Below are 24,337 nucleotides of genomic sequence, written 5' to 3'. Positions count from 1 at the left end.
ATTTAAACTTTTATATATATATTTTTTCTTTTTTTTATATTTTTAAAAACATTTTTTTTTTTTACACTTTTTGCTTGCTTCTATAGTCTCATTAGGAGGCTAGAAGCAGCAACTGTCCAATCACCTCTGCTACATAGAGGGAATGAGCAGATCAACTCTATGTATCAGAAATGCTCCTGTGCTATGAGCGCCGACCACTAGGTGGCGCTCATAGCGTCAGTACATGACAATCACTGGGGTCTGCTGCAGACCCAGGGTTTTCATGCCCACCCATCAGTGACCCGCGATTACATGACGGGGTCACCGATGGGCGGGGAAAGTGAAGCGCTTCCGGCGCGGTGCTGTTAAATGCCGCTGTCAGAGATTGACAGCGGCATTTAACATGTTAACAGCCGCGGATGTATTGCGATTCCACCCGCAGCTGTTGGGGGCACATGTCAGCTGTATAAATCAGCTGACATGTGCCCGGTTCAGTGCGGGCTCAGCGCCGGAGCCCTCACTGAACCAGAGGTGATAGCCTAGTGCGTACTATTACGCCCCATGCTTTAAAGGGGTTAAATGGAGTATAATATTTGACAGCTCCCAAAAATTTCAGGATTTTTACGGCAGTGATATGGGATCACGTCTGATGACCACGGTTTTAGGCACTGGCCTTGTAGTGTGGTATTGGTCTGCGACCAAGTGTGAATAGGTTCAACAAAACACAGCTGGCAGACTTTAAATGGAGGGGAATATTTCGCACGCTCCACAAAATGTCACGATTATTAGGTAAGGTGTGTATAGGAAAATGTTATTTAAGGAAATAAAATGTACATTTTATTGGGGATTCCACCGCAGTCAGTGATTTTAGTCCAGTGTTTTCCTGTAACTCACATAGCAGTAGAAGACAAAGACAGAAACACAATACACAAATCCCCTGCAGTAAATAAACCGCAATAGTGCATGAAAATAACAAAGGGGACTTAGTTAACAGAATTTTGATCAAAATAATGCGAAAGCCATCCCGCATCATCACGACGACCCTTATGGGACAGTCCTAACTGTAATATTTAAAACCATACCGTTTGTCAAGTGGACACAGAGACAAGGGGCGCAAGATGCTTTCTGTGAGCTGGAAAGCTTATTCATCTTGCGCCCCATGTCTCCATTTCCACTGTTTTGGTTCAGTCTCTCTTACCTTATCCACATGTACGTCACTTGACAAACGGTAAAGTTTTAAATATTAGAGTTAGGACTGTCCCATAAGGGTCGCCGTGACGTGGCAGGATGGCTTTCGCATTATTTAGATCAAAATTCTGTTAACTAAGTACGCTTTATTATTTTCATGCACTATTGCGATTTATTTATTTACTGCAGGGTGTTTGTGTATTGTATTTCTGTCTTAGTTTTTTTTTCTGGTTAGTGGCCATGTGTGAACATGCTCTTACATGCTGCATGCACGACAATTTAAATTCCAGTTCAGGTCTCAAGGTTTTTTTCATATAGCAGCAGGTTATATGGATTAAAATAAAGGTTCATTTAAATAGCTGTCATGAATTATAACATGGGGCTGGGGGATATTTGCAGTCTGTGACTTTTTTGTTTAGTAATTTATTTCCTGAAGTGTAAACTTGATACATAAAACAGCAGTGTCCGTTATGATGACATCACAAAGCACATGACAGCACTGAGAACATGACATCATAGACCTCACATGAAATCATAACTGCTACAGAATGTACAAAGTTCTATTCCTGAGCCATCTTGTGTCACAGCTTGAAGAGGACCAGTCCAGGTAAGTAGCTTATCACTTAAAGGGATCACATCGGAAAGGGAGAAGGACTGGCTGCACAGCATTGTGTCACAGCACAAACAGCAGAGCAGGATCAGGAAGAGATCTGCAGTGTGCGCTGTATGGACTGTGTCCTCATCCCCATGATATTTTCACATGATTATTAGCTGCATTGTTTTCTTTCTTCCTGACCTTCCTCAAGGCAGTTCTGAGATCTGTGGAGTAACTATCATACTTCCGGCAATTATCAAGTGAGTAGACTTTTTGGGATTCAGCAAGAAGGTAGGTGTGCGTGCATGTGACTGTGTGTGTAGGCACAGCATTGAAGGTTTATGTGACCCCAGATCTAAAGGGAAGTGTGTCTGTGACCCCAGCACTAAAAAGATGTGTGTGTTAGAACCCTCCTGTTAGGTTTTTTTCTATTTTGCTGGTCACATGACCTTTTTTGCCTATTTAATCCTGCTCTGCCCTTCTGGCCTTGCTGGACTTCATTGTAATTTCTACTCTTTAGCTAGCCAGGTGCTTTGTTACCTTTCTCAGTCAGTTTAGCTTGGTCTTTTGACCTCTATGTTCTATGTTGTTTGTTTGTCTTTTTACTGCTACAATTTCTGCTAGGAGGTGTCCATCTTTCTCCCAGTCCCTAGTTCTTGTAGGGATCCCTCCCTCACATCTATAGGTCTTCGTTCAGACTAGCTGAGGACTTTAGCGGGTCTGATCGCAGGATCAGGTTCCCCGTTACATCGTAGGGATCTAGCGTAGTTCTATTGTAGGGACAGATCTCCTGTCTTTCCGTAGTGCTTGTAGCAGATCATAACAGTAAGTCCAGCCCAAAAATATCTCTAAGGAAAGACCTCTAGTTTCCATCATGGTGTCGGTTCAGGATTTGGCTCAACGCCTGCAGGGACTCTCTCTGGAGGTGGCCGAGCTCCAACAACACGTGAGTAGCTGATCTGGAGCTCATTTTGTGGAGCCAAAGGTACGATTGCCTGATTTATTTTTTGGTGAACAACAAGATTTTTTTTCCTTTAAAAATGCTTGTTTATTGTATTTTCGTTTGAGACCCAGATCCTCTGGTGATGAATCACAGCGCATAGGGTTCATAATGTCACTTTTGCGCAAAGAACCTCAGGGATGGGCCTTTTCTCTCCAACCTAGTGATCTGTGCTTTAGATTAGTGGATAGTTTTTTTTCTGCTTTGGGGATGTTGTATGATGATCCTGATCGTGTCTCATCAGCTGAGACGGAATTGAGACTTTTGAGGCAGGGATCAGGTAATGTGGAAAATTATTGTACTCACTTCCGTCGGTGGTCTGCTCAGGTGGGGTGGAACGATTCAGCTCTGAAAAGTTTGTTTCTTGCTGGGCTAGGTGAAAGGGTTAAGGATCTGCTGATTGCTTATCCTACACCTGGAAACTTGCAGGAGGCAATGCAATTAGCTATACGGGTGGACAGGAGACTGCGTGCAAGGGTTAATGAGAGTAAATCCTTTGCCATGTCAGCTCCGAGTCTTGAGAGGGTCTGTACTGACATTGGAGAGCCGATGGAGATTGGAGCGATGTCACCCCGCTCTCAGGAAAAAGACCGCAGGTTTTCTGAAGGTTTGTGCTTTTATTGCAGAAAATCTGACCATTTCATTAAGAACTGTGTGCTTCGTATGAACAAAGAAAAAAAAAAGGTCAGTTACGCCCGTATAGCCTGTTTAAACACTAAGGGGGTATTTCTTTCTGCTACTACTGCAGCTCAGGAAGAATTAATTGAATTTCGGGTATTTGTGGATTGTGGTTCTACTCTGAATGTGATTGATGGGGGATTCTTGGAAAAACCTAAATTAATACCCAAACCTTTGTCATCCCCTATTGCTGTGGTTTCTGTCGATGGCTCTCCCTTGAAATGTGTTACTCACAAGGTTTATGAATTTCCCCTCACTATTAATGGTATTCACCAAGAAAATTTAGATTTGGTGGTATTAAATAATTTGCCTTCTCTAGTAGTTTTGGGGTTACACTGGTTAAAATTGCACAATCCTGTACTGGATTGGTCAACTAATGAAATTAAGTCCTGGAGCCCTAAGTGTTATGACAAGTGTTGTAACGGGCGCATTGCTGCTGTGGATAAAGGGGAATTACCTGTACCTATTCAGGATTTTTGGAAAGTTTTTTCTGAGGAGGAGTCGCAAATTTTGCCTCCCCATAGAGACTATGATTGTACCATTGAATTTGTCCCTGGAGCGACTCTTCCTAAAAGTCGTTTATTTAATCTTACTATTCCTGAGAGAAAGGCTTTGGAGGAATACATACAGACGAGCTTGGCCGCCGGTCATATCAGACCCTCTAAGTCACCTGTGGCTGTTGGATTTTTTTTTTGTTAAAAAAAAGGACGGCGGTTTACGTCCCAGTCTGGACTTTCGCGAGATTAATAAAATTACTGTACGCAATCCCTACCCACTGCCATTGATTCCTGATTTGTTTAACTAGTTAGTGGGGGCCAAGTGGTTCTCTAAAATTGATCTCCGGGGGGCATACAATTTGTTGCGCATGAAGGAGGGTGATGAATGGAAGACTGCTTTTAACACTCCTGTGGGTCATTTTGAGAATCTGGTTATGCCTTTTGGTCTTACCAATGCACCAGCATTTTTTCAGAATCTTATAAATGACATCCTTAGACCTTTGATCGGCAAAAATGTGGGTGTGTATTTGGATGACATTTTGATTTATTCGCCTGATCTGGAGTCTCATTGGCGGAGCGTACGTGAGGTATTACAGTTATTAATTGACAATTCGCTTTTTCCTAAGCTAGAGAAATGTGAGTTCGCTGTACAGAGAATTAGTTTTTGGGCTACATTATCTCCAGCGAGGGTTTTGAGATGGACCCGGTTAAAGTTCAAGCTGTGCAGGAATGGCCTAGGCCTATTGGTTTGAAATCGATACAGAGGTTTTTGAGTTTCGCCAATTATTACAGAAAATTCATTAAAAATGTTTCTATTATTGTTAAACCACTGACCGATCTCACCAGGAAAGGTGCTAATACGGTTCAGTGGACTACTGAGGCCATTGAAGCTTTTGTGTTTCTAAAGGAGATGTTCAGCTCTGCCCCCATCCTTATGCAGCCTGATGTGACTAAGCCGTTTTTGATTGAGGTTGATGCTTCTTCTGTGGGGGTCAGTGCGGTGTTGTCTCAGGAAATCAAGGATGGAGTACATCCCTGTGCCTTTTTTTAAAAAAAAATTTCTGAGACTGAACTTAATTACGATATTGGTAATCGGGAATTGCTGGCTATTTAACTCGCATTTGAACACTGGCGTCATCTCTTGGAAGGTGCTGAATTTCCCATTCAGGTTTTCACTGATCATAAAAATCTGATCTATCTTGATGCTGCCAAGCGCTTGAATGCCCGTCAGGCTAGGTGGGCACTTTTTTTTTCGCGGTTTAATTTTTCTGTTATTTACATCCCGGGTACCAAGAATGTTAAAGCTGATGCTTTGTCTCGCAGCTTTTCTCCCATGGTCGGTGCTGAGGAGGAGAGCATTTTACAAGAAGGTGTTGTGATTGCTGCATTGGACTCCGTTTTGGAAGATGAGATTCTTAAAGTACAGGAGAATGCCCCATCTAACACTCCCCATGGGAGGTTGTTTGTGCCTAGGACCTTTAGGAGAGATTTGTTTGTTGAGTGTCATGAGTCTCGGTTGGCAGGTCATCCAGGAGTTTCTGAGACCAAGAGACTTGTGGGTCGCAGTTTTTGGTGGCCTGGATGGCAGAAGGAAGTCATTAAGTGGGTTCGTCAATGTACTGTGTGTGCTAGATCTAAGTCTTCTCATACTCCTGCTGTGGGGTTGCTTTGCCCTCTGGAGGTTCCTAGTGCACCTTGGACACATCTGGCTATGGACTTTATTACTGACCTTCCCTCCTCTGAGGGTTTCACGGTCATCTGGGTGGTCGTGAACCATTTTAGCAAGATGTGTCACTTGGTTCCCTTCATCAAACTGCCCTGCGCTAAGACACTCGCTAAGGCCTTTGTTAAGGAAATTGTCAGACTCCATGGTGTTCCTACTGACATTGTTTCTGATAGGGGACCTCAGTTGGTGGCTCGTTTTTGGCGTGCCTTTCGTGACAGGTTGGGAGTTCATTTGTCGTTTTCTTCTGGATATCATCCTGAGTCTAATGGCCAGACAGAAAGGAAGAATCAGGATGTTGAGCAGTTCTTGCGTTGTTTTGTGGCAGACAATCAAGAGGGGTGGTCTGAGTTTCTGCCGCTTGCTGAATTTGCTCTTAACAACCATACATCCTCTTCTGCTGGGTGTTCGCCTTTTTTGTTGTTCTGGGAGACATCCGTCTTTTGGGTCATTCTCCAAATTGGTATCGGCTGTGCCTGAGGAGGAGAGTTTTTCCGGTGATATGGAGAGAGTTTGGACGGATGTGCGTGTAATCTTCAGGAGGCTAACAAAAAATCTAAAAGGTACAGGAAACGTCAAGAGGTTTTGTTTACGGTTGGTGACATGGTTTGGTTGTACTCTAAGAATCTGTGGTTGAGGATTCCTTCTAAAAAATTGGGTCCCAAGTTTGTAGGGCCCTTTAAGGTGCTTCAGGTAGTTAACCAATCTGCTGTTAGGTTGGAGATTCCCACCTCCTGGAAGATTAATCCGGTGTTTCATGTTTCTCTTTTGAAAAAAGCTGATGTATCAGATAGAGACGCCACTGCCACTGTTCCTCCGGTGGTGGAGCACGGGGAATATGAGATTTCCCGCATCCTTAATTCTAGACGGTATAGGGGGAGTTTGCAGTATCTCGTCGCTTGGAAGGGTTTCGGTCCCGAGGATAACTCATAGGTGAGGGCGGATGATGTTTCTGCTTCCAGACTTGTCAGAGAATTTCACAAGAGGTTTCCTGATAACCCTGGGCCTAGGGGATCTGGAGGATCCTCATAGAAGAGGGGGTACTGTTAGAACCCTCCTGTTAGTTTTTTTTCTATTTTGCTGGTCACATGACCTTTTTTGCCTATTTAATCCTGCTCCGCCCTTCTGGCCTTGCTGGCCTTCATTGTAATTTCTACTCTTTAGCTAGCCAGGTGCTTTGTTACCTTTCTCAGTCAGTTTAGCTTGGTCTTTTGACCTCTATGTTCTATGTTGTTTGTTTGTCTTTTTACTGCTACAATTTCTGCTAGGAGGTGTCCATCTTTCTCCCAGTCCCTAGTTCTTGTAGGGATCCCTCCCTCACATCTATAGGTCTTCGTTCAGACAAGCTGAGGACTTTAGCGGGTCTGATCGCAGGATCAGGTTCCCCGTTACATCGTAGGGATCTAGCATAGTTCTATTGTAGGGACAGATCTCCTGTCTTTCCTTAGTGCTTGTAGCAGATCATAACAGTGTGTCTGTGACCCCACCAATAAAGATGTGTGTCTATATGGCCCCATCAATAACAGGGAGGCTGTGTGATGGTTTGCGTGTCCCTGCACTAATGGGGTGTGGGCTTGTTTCCTCAACACTGCAATACTGATGGGGTGTGTGCACGTGTGTTTGGCACACGTGTACATGTCCCCTGAAATGCAGCACTGAAGGGCTGTGTGTGTGGTTCCAACACTGAAGGTGTGTGTCTGTGTCTGTTTGTGTGACCTCAGCACCAAAGGGATGTGTGTCTGTGACCCCAGCAATAAAGATGTGTGTCTCTATGGCCCCATCAATAAAGGGGTGGCTGTGTGATGGTTTGTGTGTCCCTGCACTAATGGGGTGTGTGTTTGTGTCCTCAACACTGCAGCACTGAAGGGGTGTGTGCATGTGTGTTTGGCACACATGTACATGTCTCCAGAAATGCAGCACTGAAGGGCTGTGTGTGTGGTCCCAGCACTGAAAGTGTGTGTCTGTTTGTGTGACCTCGGCACCAAAGGGATATGTGTCTGTGACCTCAGAAATGAAGGTGTGTCTCTGTGACCCCATTAATAACGGGGTGGCAGTGTGATGGTTTGCGTGTCCCTGCACTAATGGGGTGTGTGCTTGTTTCCTCAAAACTGCAGCACTGAAGGGGTGTGTGCACGTGTGTTTGGCACACGTGTACATGTCCCATGAAATGCAGCACTGAAGGGCTGTGTGTGTGGCCCCAGCACTGAAGGTGTGTGTCTTTGTCTGTTTGTGTGACCTCAGCACCAAAGGGATGTGTGTCTGTGACCCCAGCAATGAAGGGGTTGTGTCTCTATGGCCCCATCAATAAAGGGGTGGCTGTGTGATGGTTTGTGTGTCCCTGCACTAATGGGGTGTGTGTTTGTGTCTTCAACACTGCAGCACTGAAGGGATGTGTGCACGTGTTTTTGGCACATGTGTACATGTCTCCAGAAATGCAGCACTGAAGGGCTGTGTGAGTGGCCCCAGCACTGAAAGTGTGTGTCTGTGTCTGTTTGTGTGACCTCAGCACCAAAGGGATGTGTGTCTGTGACCCCAGAAATGAAGGGGTGTCTCTGTGACCCCATCAATAAAGGGGTGGATGTGTGATGGTTTGTGTGTCCCTGCACTAATGGTGTGTGTGTTTGTGTCCTCAACACAGCAGCACTGAAGGGGTGTGTGCACGTGTGTTTGGCACACGTGTACATGTCCCCTGAAATGCAGCACTGAAGGGCTGTGTGTGTGGCCCCAGCACTGAAGGTGTGTGTCTTTCTCTGTTTGTGTGACCTCAGCAACAAAGGGATGTGTGTCTGTGACCCCAGCAATAAAGATGTGTGTCTCTATGGCCCCATCAATAACGGGGAAGCTGTGTGATGGTTTGCGTGTCCCTGCACTAATGGGTTGTGTGCTTGTTTCCTTAACACTGCAACACTGAAGGGGTGTGTGCACGTGTGTTTGGCACACGTGTACATGTCCCCTGAAATGGAGCACTGAAGGGCTGTGTGTGTGGCTCCAGCACTGAAGGTGTGTGTCTGTGTCTGTTTGTGTGACCTCAGCACCAAAGGGATGTGTGTCTGTGACCCCAGCACCAAAGGGCTGTGTCTCTATGGCCCCATCAGTAAAGGGGTGGCTGTGTGATGGTTTGTGTGTCCCTGCACTAATGGGGTGTGTGTTTGTGTCCTCAACACTGCAGCACTGAAGGGGTGTATGCACGTGTGTTTGGCACACGTGTACATGTCCCCTGAAATGCAGCACTGAAGGGCTGTGTGTGTGGTTCCAGCACTGAAGGTGTGTGTCTGTGTCTGTTTGTGTGACCTCAGCACCAAAGGGATGTGTGTCTGTGACCCCAGCACCAAAGGGCTGTGTCTCTATGGCCCCATCAATAAAGGGGTGGCTGTGTGATGGTTTGTGTGTCCCTGCACTAATGGGGTGTGTGTTTGTGTCCTCAACACTGCAGCACTGAAGGGGTGTGTGCACGTGTTTTTGTCACAGGTGTACATGTCCCCTGAAATGCAGCACTGAAGGCTGTGTGTGTGGCCCCAGCACTGAAGGTGTGTGTCTGTGTCTGTTTGTGTGACCTCAGCACCAAAGGGATTTGTGCCTGTGACCCCAGCACTGAAGATGTGTGTTGATATGGCCCCATCAATAATGGGGTTGCTGTGTGATTGTTTGCGTGTCCCTGCACTAATCGGGTGTGTGTTTGTGTCCTCAACATTGTAGCACTGAAGGGGTGTGTGCACATGTGTTTGGCACACGTGTACATGTTCCCTGAAATGCAGCACTGAAGGGCTGTGTGTGTGGCCCCAGCACTGAAGGTGTGTGTCTGTGTCTGTTTGTGTGACCTCAGCACCAAAGGGATGTGTGTCTGTGACCCCAGCAATGAAGGGCAGTGTCTCTATGGCCCCATCAATAAAGGGGTGGCTGTGTGGTTTGTGTGTCCCTGCACTAATGGGGTGTGTGTTTGTGTCCTCAACACTGTAGCACTGAAGGGGTGTGTGCACGTGTTTTTGTCACAGGTGTACATGTCCCCTGAAATGCAACACTGAAGGGCTGTGTGTGTGGCCCCAGCACTGAAGGTGTGTGTCTGTGTCTGTTTGTGTGACCTCAGCACCAAAGGGATGTGTGTCTGTGACCCCAGAAATGAAGGGGTGTGTCTCTATGGCCTCATCAATAAAGGGGTGGCTGTGTGATGGTTTGTGTGTCCCTGCACTTATGGTGTGTGTGCTTGCTTTCTCAGCACTGCAGCACTGATGGGGTGTGTGCACGTGTGTTTGGCACACGTGTACATGTCCCCAGAAGTGCAGCACTGAAGGGCTCTGTGTGTGGCCCCAGCACTGAAGGTGTGTGTCTGTGTCTGTTTGTGTGACCCCAGCACCAAAGGGATGTGTGTCTATGACCCTAGCAATGAAGGGGCGTGTCTCTATGGCCCCATCAATAAAGGGGTGGCTGTGTGATGGTTTGTGTGTCCCTGCTCTAATGGGGTGTGTGTTTGTGTCTTCAACACTGCAGCACTGGAGGGGTGTGTGCACGCGTGTTTGGCACACGTGTACATGTCCCCTGAGATGCAGCACTGAAGGGCTGTGTGTGGCCTCAGCACTGAAGGTGTGTGTCTGTGTCTGTGTGACCTCAGCACCAAAGGGATGTGTGTCTGTGACCCCAGCAATGAAGGGGTGTGTCTCTATGGCCCCATCAATAAATGGGTGGCTGTGTGACGGTTTGCGTGTCCCTGCACTAATGGTGTGTGTGCTTGCTTACTCAACACTGCAGCACTGAAGGGGTGTGTGCACGTGTGTTTGGCACACGTGTACATGTCCCCTGAAATGCAGCACTGAAGCGTTCTGTGTGTGGCCCCAGCACTGAAGGTGTGTGTCGGTGTCTGTTTGTGTGACCCCAGCACCAAAGGGATGTGTGTCTATGACCCCAGCAATGAAGGGGTGTGTCTCTATGGCCCCATCAATAAAGGGGTGGTTGTGTGATGGTTTGTGTGTCCCTGCACTAATGGGGTGTGTGTTTGTGTCTTCAACACTGCAGCACTGAAGGGGTGTGTGCACGTGTGTTTGGCACAAGCGTACATGTCCCCTGAAATTCAGCACTGAAGGGCTGTGTGTGTAGCCCCATCACTGAAGGTGTGTGTCTGTGTCTGTTTGTGTGACCCCAGCACCAAAGGGTTGTGTGTCTGTGACCCCAGAAATAAAGGGGTGTGTCTCTGTGACCCCTTCAATAAAGGGTGGCTGTGTTATGGTTTGTGTGTCCCTGGACTAACGGTCTGTGTGTTTTTGTACCGAGCACTGCAGCACTGAAGGGGTGTGTGCACGTGTGTTTATTGTGTGTGTATAGAGGTGAGTATTTGAGTCTGTGTGTGTATGTATGTGTGTGTTGAAGTGAGTGTGTATGTGTGTGAATGTTCATGTATGTATTAAAGGTAACCCATCACTTCATTTCAGGCCCCTAAACCACCACCATTGTGAAATACCACTGTGTAATGAGTTTATAAAGATGCCCCTGTATAAATCATTCATTTCTGCATTGTGTAGAAAATGAGCTTATAATGAACCAACAGTTTATACAAGGACATATTTATTATTCTGTTGGTGCCTTGGTGGTGATTTCATTCCCAGTCCCCTTAAAGGGTTATTTGGGACTTAAGAATTGATGACCTATCTGTAAGATAGCTGATCAGTATGAGATCGGAGGGTCTGACACCTGGCACCCCCACGATCAGCTGAAATCTGCTCCGGCAGGTGCCAGACACATGAAAAGCATACTTGATAGGACTCTGCTTCTGGTCTATAGGACGCACCCAATACTGAGCAAGATTTTTTGTTGTTAAAAAGTGCGTCATATAGTCTAGAAAATACAGTTAATGACGGTCACTCTTTAACTAAGAAATGCATCTTAACTCATGAAGGACTATATCCGTCATAATTCTGCTCTCCGCATTTCTTGCAGGCTCACACGCCGAGTCTGCATCTTTCTCGGCAGATGATGGCTGTGTTATTCAGCAATCATATGCCTCTAACAGTTGCAGGTTGGGCGGAGCTCTGCCCACGACAGTTAGCCTATTAAATCTTGCTATCAGTGTGTGACAGCGGCATTTAATGTGCGCCAGCAGGGGGTACACCATTCCATCTCTTCATTGGCGCACCCGTGACTTGATCACTGAAGATCCCTGTGTCTGTCATCACTGGATTCCTGTGACAGCCAGCCTGTTGCTAGTGTTCATAGGAGACCGTGATTTCTGCTATATATAGCAATGCTGTATATAGCACAAGCAATCAGATGATTGCAGGTTCAAGCCCCCTAAAGAGACGAACAAATACAGTGAAAAGTAAAAAAAAATGAAAAAGGTATAAAAGTTCAAATCATCCCAGTTTTCCCCCCATTAAAAATTAAGAAATATAAAACATTTAAAAAATACACATATTTGGTATCGCTGCGTTTGTAAAAGTCAGATCCATCAAAATATAAAATAAATTAATCCATTTAGTAAACGGCGTAACTAGAACATTAAATAAAATGCCAGAATTACAGATTTTCAGTCGTTGCAACAAGAAAAAAATATATAATAACAGACAATCAAAACATTGTATATACCCCAAAATGATATCAATATAACCATCAGTTTGTGGTGCAAAAAACTCGCCCTCACGCAGCCCCATTCCCGAAACATGAAAACGCCGCGGCTTTCAGATCCCGGAAAGTGGCGACACGAGCAAAATATTTTTATTATTTTTTTTTACCAATTTCTGAATTTTTTTTCATCACTTAAGTGACGATTTATAGGATTTATATTTAAGTAGAAGAGATGAAGCTTTACTACCTCCTGCTCCAGCTCCAGCACTTCACCGCTGCCGCTGATCTTTAGTCACTGGCTTCAAGGGTGACATCATGACTGCAGCTCTGCAGCCAATCACTTGGCTCAGTGGGCCACGCTGACAGAGCTTCTAAGCTCAGTGATTGGCTGCAGCAATGATGTGTGCTGAAGTTGAGCCATCACCCCTGCAGCCTGTCACAATAGAGCACAGGAAGCGCTGAAGATCCAGAGCTGGAGCAGCAGGAGAAAGTAAAGCTCTGTGTGTTTTCTCTACCACTGGGAACCTCCTATATATTACATAAAAACATTCCTGAAAACCCCTTTAATCTGACTTTATAGAAAAAGTCTATATCCGGCTACTGTCCTCCCCTCATGAATCACAAAATATGCCAAGTGTGAACAACTCCTGTCCCCAAATGAGGACTTGCAGGAGATCAGTTGATAGTCGGGGGTCCGGCAGTGAACACCCTCTGCAATCAGCTGTGTTTTGCTGGACGTAGTGGCCTCTCCAGGACACATGGGGTATTACATGGTGCTCTTTCAGAATAATATGTAATATGTAATACATGATATCTTGACGTCTTCCAGAAGAAGATATTGGCAGACAGGTAATGACTTATTACCTACCAGCCATTGTCTCCTTTATCACTCGCTAGTTCTTATACACATTTGGATGATGTCACATCTTCGTTGGAAGCCGTATTAGGAACTTCCATCGCAGATTTTATCATACAGGACGAGTTCTCAGCCAACAGCTATTTGGCCATTGTTCACATGACGTAAGCCTATGTTATATACAGCGATATGCAGAAGGATACAAGAGATCCAGGGAAATATCCGATCGCCAGAAATTGGGTCAGGAAGGAATTTTTTTCCCCTCTGAATCAGAATTCTTTTGGGGGGTTTCTTTGCCTTCTTCTGGATCTTTGGGTTCCAATGACTCTCAGGTGGTCCCCAATGACCGCAGCTCGTTTTGTGGTCTCCACCGGGGCCAATCTGAGAGTGACTGTGACCATAGTTTAATTTCTTAAAGGACCAGTAATATTTTCATTACAATGTTGCTTATTGCTATTTCAATAAAAAAATTAATTATATATATATATATATTGTTTTGTGTGTTTTTCTCCTGGATTTCACCTTACTCAGTGAGAATGATAAGAGTAATCACAAAATATGGGGGCTCCAGACACAGAGAGAACTCTGGTACCAAATTCCATGACAATTGTTCTGGGGTTCAGTCTGTGATGGAGCAGTAACATTGTATCCAGGACGTCGTACACACCATGCTACAGAAAGAAGACTGAAGAACGGGACGCAGCCGCAGAATACAGGAGACACAGGGTCTTGTGTAACAGTAAAAAACAGGAAAGACGTTCAACAAGTGGCCGGGGGGCTCCAGGACCAAACCAGGAGGGAGGCCTCAGTCATCAGTGGCCAATATTCCCATGAAGTGGCCACATTTACCAACCGTTCTGCAGCCACTCGTTTACCTTTGCCCAACACCTCCGTCGCTCCTTGCAGTTATTAGGCCACCACTGAAATTCTTTTCTGATTACACACAGACACGTACATAGAAACCGTGCATGCCGCCATCACCGGACACAACCAGAGTCCTGGTCCAGACCAGTGGCCTTTCCAATTCAAGTCTACTTGGGTTTAAACAAGGGTCCTGTCTCTAAGAGAACCATGTGCTTGCCACTTGGAACAGCAGTAATACAGTAACACCTGGTTAATATTCTTCGGGCACAGAGATGCACAGACAGTGAACCCTCTTAAAAAGAAGAATTGGACTGACATTCCCTAAGCAATAAGTACCCACACAATTGGAGGGACAGATTGCTAGCCCTTGCTGCACCATGGTGTATGCCCAGTGGTGGCCACTCTTAGTCTAAGTTGGCTCTTCAGATTGCATGGTGATAAAGAACCTGAGGGCCATATACCTTCAAGAAAAAGATCTCATAAGGACACGTTGCCTTGAATTGTGAAGAACACAATAATGTTTCCATACAATTCTATTGTGTTCTATTCAGGATATATTAAAAAAAAGTCTGGTCCTTAGAAGTTATAAAATGAGGTCAATACAACCTCAGGTGAACAACAACACATCACAAATTACACCAGGTCATCGAATATTTACCAAAAAATAGACTTAAATGCAGAAACAGTGTGTGAAAAATTAAAGGGGTTGTCCAATGAAAACAAGCTCCAATCTACAGGAACCTTCATCCCCTTTAGATTGGAACGGTGGTCCGCATGCTAAAATGCTGCTCCATTCATTCTATATGAGGTGGCCATGAAGTGCGCCTGACTTTTTTGACTGATGAGACAGAGTGGCCTTACAGAGAAGGGTCCTTGGATTGGACGCCGAGTTACGGACCCCAAAGCAGCACTGAATATGATGTACTAGTGGGAGTCACGAGTGCAAGGGTTGAAGGGCGCCAGTAGTGGAAGACATAGTGCGCGAAACCGAAGAACAAGTAAGCAGACCTGCTGATCAGCACTGCAGTGCCGAGGCCGAGTTATGGCGAAATAGGGAGCGACAGTGCGCCTCACCAGTCCTGGAGTATATTACACAGGAAGGAGACTGTGTGGAAAATGCTTCATACTGTAAAGGAAACCTCCAGAACACTTTGTGCCCATATCCCTTGTATGCCGGGACGTTGCTAGGGTCCTAAAAGATCAGGGGCCAAAGCCCCAAAGTAGGTGTTTCCCCATACAACCTCCCCGCCACTTAAAAGATTACCTATAGATATATAATTACAGTACACCATTGATGCTAACCTAAAATACACAACTGAAAGACCAATATTCCCAAAATTACTTCTATACAAGGCAATAATAATCCCGCTACACAATGCCCTCTACCATCAACACTACACAGTGAGTACATAGTATTATGATATGACCATTGCCTCTACATAAAAAAACACACTGTACAAAGACCATCTGACTTCTCACATTTCCAGCACCGTCCCCATCTATTCCCACCCTGCACAACCTCCCCATGCTGCCTGCTCCTCCGACATGGAATAGGAACCTCAATACTTCAAAAATTATGTCATTACTATGATTACCCTCCACCCATTAATGCTACAAAGACTGTGTGCCAGATAGAGGGGACCTATAAAAATAATAGCGTCCCATAGAAAGTAGTAAAGACCCCACTGTGCTACCTAGCAAGTAATAATGCCAGATATGCTCTTATGAAAGTTTCAATATCTGAAGTGTTCCCTCCAAGCAACAAATACCGTTGAGTATCCCCTTTAAGTAATAATGCCCCCTTAAAGCCACAATCAAACTACACCCAACTACAAAGTTCTTCTTCAAGTCTATGGACGATGATTTCGGGGTGGTGAAAGAAGAAATTTCTGATGATGCACCCATTTAAAAGAAATAATGTCCTGAGTGCCCCCATAGCACCCTGTATATTGTATGATAGTCCCACAGCTCACTACACACTGTATGATGGTCCCCACAGCTCCCTATGCACTGTATGATGGTCCCCACAGATCCCTATACACTGTATGATGTTCCCCACAGCTCCCTACGCACTATATGATGGTCCCCACAGATCCCTATACACTGTATGATAATCCCCATAGCTACCTATACCCTGTATGATGGTCCCCACAGCTCCGTATGCACTGCATAATGGTCCCCACAGCTCCCTATGCCCTGTATGATGGTACCCACAGTTCCATATGCACTGTATCATGGTCCCCACAGCTACCTATGCACTGTATGATGGTCCCCACAGCTATCTACGCTCTGCATGATGGAACCCACAGCTACCTATGCACTGTATGATGGTCCCCACAGCTATCTACGCTCTGTATAATGGTCCCCACAGCTCACTATGCTCTGTATGATGGTCCCCACAGCTCCTTAGATACTGTATGATGGTCCTCATACTTCCCTATACACTGTATGATGGTCCCCACAGCTCCCTACACACTGCATGATGGTCCCCACAGCTCCTTAGATACTGTATGAGGTCCCCACAGCTCCCTAGACACTGTATGATGGTCCCCACAGCTCCCTAGACACTGTATGATGGTCCCCACAGCTCCCTATGCTCTGTATGATGGTCCCCACAGCTCCCTACGCTCTGTATGATGGTCCCCACAGCTCCCTACGCTCTGTATGATGGTCCCCACAGTGCCCTATGCACTGTATGATGGTCTTCACAGCTCCCTAAGCATTGTATGATGGTCCTCATAGCTCTCTACGCACTGTATGATGGTCCCCGCAGCTCCTTAAGCACTGTATGATGGTACCCACGGCTCCTTATACACTGTATGATGGTCCCCACGGCTCTTTATGTACTGTATGATGGTCCCTGCAGCTCCCTACGCTCGGTATGATGGTCCCCACAGCTCCCTATGCACTGCATAATGGTCCCCACACCTCCCTATGCCTGTATGATGGTCCCCACATCTCCCTATGCACTGTATGATGGTCCCCACAGCTCCTTAGGCACTGTATGATGGTCCCCACAGCTATCTATGCACTGCATAATGGTCCCCACAGCTCCCTATGCACTGCATAATGGTCCCCACAGCTCCCTATGCACTGCATAATGGTCCCCACAGCTCCCTATGCCCTGTATGATGGTCCCCACATCTCCCTATGCACTGCATAATGATCCCCACATCTCCCTATGCACTGCATAATGGTCCCCACATCTCCCTATGCACTGCATAATGGTCCCCACAGCTCCCTATGCACTGTATGACGGTCTCCACAGCTCCCTATGCATTGTCTGATGGTCCCCACAGCTCCCTATGCCCTGTATGATGGTCTCCACAGCTCCCTATGCATTGTCTGATGGTCCCCACAGCTCCCTATGCCCTGTATGATGGTCCCCACAGCTCCCTATGCACTGTATGATGGTCTCCACAGCTCCCTATGCATTGTCTGATGGTCCCCACAGCTCCCTATGCACTGTATGATGGTCTCTACAACTCTTTATAACTGGCATGATGGTCCCTACAACTCCCTATATCCTGTATAATGGCACTCACAGCCCCATATATACAGTGCTGTATGATGGCCCCCGCAGCTCAATATATACTGTATGATGGCCCCCACACCCACTTGTACACTATATTATGGCCCCTACAGCTCCCTTTATACTGTATGATGGCCCCACAGCCCCTTATAAACTGTATTCTGGCACCCACTCCCCATTTTATATAATATGATGGTCCCACTGCCCCTTATATATAGCATGATGACTCCCATAGCCCCTTATAGTATGATGGCACCCACACCCCTTATATATACAGGTGCATCTCACTAAATTACAATATCATCAAAAAGTTTATTTATTTTAGTTCTTCAATGCAGAAAATGAAACTCATATATTATATAAAGTCATTACAATCAAAGTGATCTATTTCAAGTGTTTATTTCTGTTAATGTTGATCATTATGGCCAGGGGAGCACATAGAAATCATGAGGCCCCATAGCAGAAGCTCTAATTGGACCCCCCCACCAAAAAAATAAATGAATATTTGTCTGCGTCACAGAAGAGCCGATCTCACAACTTTCCAGCATTTATTTCGTTTTTTCTAATTTTCCTCCTACTGAAGTCCTAGATCCCTCTTTCATTGCCCCCATGAAGTATGATGCCAATAAAAGTGTCCCCCAAACACAGTATGATACCCCCATGGTGCATTCCTCCACATTAGCCTCTACATGAACAGTATAATGACCTTATTGTACCCCACTTCAACTCCCAAGGCAAAGTATGGTGACCCTAACACAGTATGATTCCTCCAACTGTGACTCCCACACAGCCCTCCATACAGTATAATGGCCTACATACAGTATAATGGCCCACACTAGCCCTCCAAACAGTATAATGGCCCCACACAGCCCTCCATACAGTATAATGGGCCTACATACAGTATAATGGCCCACACTAGCCCTCCAAACAGTATAATGACCCCACACAGCCCTCCAAATAGTATAATGACCCCACACAGCCCTCCATACAGTATAATGGGCCTACATACAGTATAATGGCCCACACTAGCCCTCCAAACAGTATAATGGCCCCACACAGCCCTCCAAACAGTATGATGGACCACACACAAACCTTCACACCGTATAATTGCTTTCATACAGTATAACGGCCCCCCCGTATAGCCCTCAAAATATCATAATGGCCCCACATAGACTTCCATATAGTATAATATGCCACCCATAATCCTCCATATAGTATAATGCACCCTCCAAAATCCTCCATATAGTATAATGCACCCCCCCATAATCCTCCATATAGTATAATGAACTTCCCATGGTCCTTGATAGAATATAATGCACTCCCCATAGTCCTCCATACAGTATATTTCACACCCCAAAGGGTAAAATGCAGCCCCCATATAGTATAATGCACCACACAGTCCTGCAGTATTATGGGAACCACGTACTCACTGATTTTAAAATACCGTATGTTTTAAATAAGACGACCCGAGTATAAGCCGAGGCCCTTAATTTTACCACAAAAAAACTGGGAAAACGTATTGAGTTGAGTATAAGCCTAGGGTGGGAAATGCAGCAGCTAGTGGAAAATTTCACCATCCTGGTATGTATGGCTCCCTCATCACCAATCCTGGTATGTATGGCACCCCTCATCCCCCAATCCTGGTACATATGGCACCCCTCATCCCCCAATCCTGGTATGCATGGCCACCCCTCATCCACCAATCGTGGTATACATAGCACCCCTCATCCCCCAATCCTGGCATGCATGGCCCCCCCCTCATCCCCCAATTCTGGTATGCATGGTCTCCTCATCCCACAATCCTAATATGAATGGTCTCCTCATCCCCCAATCCTGGTATGTATGGCCTCTTCATCCCCCAATCCTGGTATGCATGGCCTCTTCATCTCCCATTCCTGGTATATATGGCTCAGCCAACAGCTATTTGGCCATTGTTCACATGACGTAAGCCTATGTTATATACAGCAATATGCAGCAGGATACACGAGATCCAGGGAAATATCCGACCACCAAAAATGGGGTCAGGAATGGTATGTGTGGCCTTCTCATCCCCCAATCCAGGTATGTGTGGCCTCCTCATCCCCCAATCCTGGTATGCATGGCCCCCTCATCCCGCAATCCTGGTATGCATAGCCCCCTCATCCCCCAATCCTGATATGGCCTCCTCACCCCCCAATCCTGGTATGTGTGGCCTCCTCATCCCCCACTCCTGGTATGTGTGGCCTTCTCATCCCCCAATCCTGGTATGTGTGGCCCCCTAATCCCCCAATCCTGGTATGCATGGCCCCCTCATCCCCCAATCCTGGTATGTATAGCCTCCTCACCCACCAATCCTGGTATGTGTGGCCCCATCACTGCACACACAAAAAATAAACACTTATACTCACCTTCCTTCCTCACCTCTGCTCCAGAGCTGCTGTGTTCTGTCTGCCAGCAGCTCATGTTGGTATCTGAGCAGCGCAAGCTCTCTGTTGTCGAGGTGAGCTGCTGCTGCTGCCGGCATATTCACTCCTCTCCACGCCGGGACTATGAGCGTTGACAAGCGTGAATATGCATTCTCTTTAGTAGCGGGCACTGTAAGCAGGAGCCACGGCTCAGCGCTTCTCCGTGCCCGCTACTAAAGAGAATGAATATTCCCTCTTCTCCACGCCCATGGAAGTGGAGAAGAGGGAATATTCATGTCCCTTTAGCAGCGGGCACACGTGGTAGCTACAGCAGCCGCTACTGCGTGTGCCCGCTCCTCCGCCGCAACCTCCCACCCCCCCAATACTCACCTATCCTCCTCGCTCCCCCGAGGCTCACGGGCCCCATAGCAGTGGTGTGGCCTGCCACCATTGGCGGTACACCACTAATTATGGCATACAGCCAATGAAATCACAAAAGTCATTATCTCAGTAAATTAAAATACTTTATAACATCAGCTTGAAAAATGTTTTTAAAATCCGAAATGTTGTCCTCCTGAAATGTATGTTCAGTAAATGCACTCAATACTTGGTCAGGGTTCCTTTTGCATCAATTTCTGCATCAATGCGGCGTGGCATGGAGGCGATCAGCCTGTGGCTGCTGAGGAGTTATGGAAGCCCAGGTTGCTTTGATAGCAGCCTTCAGCTCGTCTGCTTTGTTGGGTCTGGTGTCTCTTATCTTCCTCTTGACAATACCCCATAGATTCTCTATAATAGATTCTCTATGGGGTTAAGGTCATGTGAGTTTGCTGACCAATTAAGCAGAGTCATACTGTTGTTTTTAAACCAGGTATTGGTACTTTTGGCAGTGTGGACAGGTGCCAAGTCCTGCTGGAGAATGAAATTTCCATCTCCAAAAAGCTTGTCGGCAGAGGGAAGCATGAAGTGCTGTAAAATGTCCTGGTAGACGGCTGCGCTGACTTTGGTGTTGATAAAACACAGTGGACCTACACCATGGCTCCCCAAACCATCACTGATTGTGGAAACTTCACACTACACCTCAAGCAGCTTGGATTGTGGCCTCTTCACTCTTCCTCCAGACTCTGGGACCTTGATTTCCAAAGGAAAATTGGAACTCTGGGACCTTGTGGATGGTGTCAATGACTGCCTTCTTGACATTTGTCAAGTCAGCAGTCTTCCCCATGATTGTGGAGCCTACTGAAACAGACTATGGGATATTTTTAAACACTTAGGAAGCCGTTGCAGGTGTTTTTTGTTAATTATTCTAATTTACTGAGATAATGACTTTTGTGTTTTCATTGGCTGTAAGCCATAATCATCAACATTAACAGAAATAAACACTTGAAATAGATCCCTCTGTAATGACTCTATATAATATATCAGTTTCACTTTTTGCATTGAAGAACTCAAATAAATTAACTTTTTGATGATATTGTAATTTAGTGAGATGCACCTGTATATGATGACTGTTGCCCCCAGTGGAATATATGCGGTGTCTATTTTGGGATATTTTAGTACACCCATGATGATACTATAGACAGCCATTATACCTGGAATGGCCCCTTCCTTGCGTGCCTTGCTTTTTGTCGCTTACATGTCTAACAATCACATATGTGTTGTGTCCCATCCCCCATCATCCTATTGTTCTATTGCTGAATAAATATGATAGATTTTATACTCCCTGGACTCCTTTGATGGTCTTTTACCCTGCGGGGTTTTCTTTCATATATGGACTCGCTGTGTGGTGGTGATGGTAGAGGACACTGTGTAGCAGGATCATTTTGGCCTTGTATAGTAGTAATTTTGGGAATATTGGTCTTTGTATAGTGTATTTTAGATTAGTAACAGTGGTGTACTGTAATTATATATGTATAAATCCTCTTTTAAGTGGCAGGGAGGTTATATAGGGAAACATGTACTTTGGGGCTGGGGTCCCTGATCTCTTAGGACCCCAGCAACGCTCCTGCACTGGGGAAAAGCAGGGTCTGGAGGCCACTTTAATATCATCATTTTATGGATATGACGCCAAAGAAACTAATGAAGTGCTTTGCAAAGTGCCATAATTTTCACAATTCTGAAAAAAAATTGTAAGTTTAGTTCCACTATAAGTGATGTTAATTCTCTTATGAGAGCTAACCTGAGACAATTTATCAATGCGGTGTGTGAATTGTCACATTAAGCTTTGCTACATCTATACATAGTGAAGTTCAGGATCAAAATGCTGCAGGTCCCATCTCTTCTACAGAACAATCCCATGGAAATAAAGCCGATCATTTTATCAGATGGGATCATTAGAACTTACCTGGTTGGATCCTTTGTTTCTGGTGGTTTCTTTCCCAGGTCGTCATTAAGGCCCTTTACAATAAGCTCCAAAAACTCATCAGACTTTCTGAATCTTTCAAGCGTTTTCTCCATCACAGAAAGGACAGAAAGGAGGCGCTTATCCTGGCAGAAGAGAATCACAGATATATTGTTCTACATCTCCCAGATGTTTGGATTTATCTACAGACTAATGATTAATCTCGCATGAAGAATGAGAATATTATAACAGATCACAATTTTGGGGTAAAATTATTCAATTTTAAAAAAAAAATATATATAGTAATTACATTATTCTGACAAGACCAATTTTTTGTTTTTTTCCTCCCCTTTTTCCCAAAAAATATAACTTTGTTTCTTCATTCACAAAGACGGAGGGCTTGTGTTTTGTGGGACTAGTTGTTGTTTGGAACGACAACATTCAATTTAGCACATAAAGTATTGAAAAATGGGGAAAAAAATCAAAGTAAGGTTATTATTTTTGTTTGTTTGGGGTTTTTTTATGAACATTTAAAATAAAATGTGGTTTGTGAGACCATTTTCATCTTGCGAAGACCTAATTTTATAAAATGATCCCATTGATGGAGTTGTCGGCTTCTTCTTGTGGAGAGATCAGTAGTTACAAGTTTCTGATTGCATTTTTGGGAGGGTAGTAGAGTGACCCCAAAAACCACAACCACAACCATGGCACTTTACTGTCCTTTACAGCATTGACCCGACGTGTAATAGATTTATATATAATGAAAGATTGTACTTATGTCAATGCAGCAGAAACAAATATTGTTTCACGCTTTTTCTTTTTTATAGTTGGCCAGAAAACTGCAGAACCTTAAGCAGAAAATGACATGAATGAGAACATCTGCCCGGCTTGTACCGGATCCGGGGGTGTTACGTACAAGGCGAAGGTCCCAGAATAAGGATTTGCTTCATTTTGGTGCAGAGTTTCTAGTAGTTTCTGGTTACTACTGTTACAGGCAGATGCCGTCTGCATAATACAGCCAGCACCGCCTCAACCCCTCCATGCATGTGGACCCCGGCACAAACACTCAGGTCCATCCTTTTATGCTAAGACATTAATAATTCTACAGTTATCACACACAACTTATATACAGAAACCTCCCAACCGTCCCCGATCCAATGGGACTGTCCGGCTGTCGCTGGAGGTCGGGGCCATGTCCTGACGAGCTGTGTTCTGTCAGGACAGTCAGTGTAGTACAAGAATGTCTCATGCCGAGCTGCTGTGATCGCTCCTGGAGAGGGGCAGCATCCGCTCCGTACGCCTCGTATATGCCCGGCTCCGCTCCGCACAACTCGTACAAGCCCGGCTCCGCTCCGTACACCTCGTACACGCGCGGCTCCGCTCCGTACACCTCGTACACGCATGGCTCCGCTCCGTACACCTCGTACACGCGCGGCTCCGCTCCGTACACCTCGTACACGCGCGGCTCCGCTCCGTACACCTCGTACACGCGTGGCTCTGCTCCGTACACCTCGTACACACGCGGCTCTGCTCCGTACACCTCGTACACACGTGGCTCTGCTCCGTACACCTCGTACACACGCGGCTCCGCTCCGTACACCTCGTACACACGTGGCTCTGCTCCGTACACCTCGTACACACGCGGCTCTGCTCCGTACACCTCGTACACACGCGGCTCTGCTCCGTACACCTCGTACACACGTGGCTCTGCTCCGTACACCTCGTACACGCGCGGCTCCGCTCCGTACACCTCGTACACGCGCGGCTCCGCTCCGTACACCTCGTACACACGCGGCTCCGCTCCGTACACCTCGTACACACGCGGCTCCGCTCCGTACACCTCGTACACACGCGGCTCTGCTCCGTACACCTCGTACACACGCGGCTCTGCTCCGTACACCTCGTACACACGCGGCTCTGCTCCGTACACCTCGTACACACGCGGCTCCGCTCCGTACACCTCGTACACACTTGGCTCCGCTCCGTACACCTCGTACACACGCGGCTCTGCTCAGTACACCTCGTACACGCGCGGCTCCGCTCCGTACACCTCGTACACGCGTGGCTCTGCTCCGTACACCTCGTACACACGCGGCTCTGCTCCGTACACCTCGTACACACGTGGCTCTGCTCCGTACACCTCGTACACACGCG

At 46.1% G+C, this 24,337-nt stretch overlaps 1 protein-coding gene and 1 pseudogene across 1 annotated transcript in view; both read left to right on the top strand.

The window, feature by feature from the left end:
- The window catches only part of LOC141205544 (uncharacterized), a 216,762-nt gene that overhangs the window by 17,498 nt on the left and 174,927 nt on the right, over positions 1 to 24,337 (top strand). The window lies entirely within an intron of this gene.
- LOC141205550 (uncharacterized) overlaps positions 1 to 24,337 on the top strand; it is a 241,269-nt pseudogene that overhangs the window by 202,450 nt on the left and 14,482 nt on the right.

Source organism: Phyllobates terribilis, unplaced genomic scaffold, assembly GCF_046119375.1.
Source record: "Phyllobates terribilis strain yellow unplaced genomic scaffold, ASM4611937v1 Scaffold_140__1_contigs__length_4765195, whole genome shotgun sequence".
Classification (NCBI taxonomy): Eukaryota; Metazoa; Chordata; class Amphibia; order Anura; family Dendrobatidae; genus Phyllobates; species Phyllobates terribilis.
This window is presented reverse-complemented; position numbering and strand designations above follow the sequence as displayed.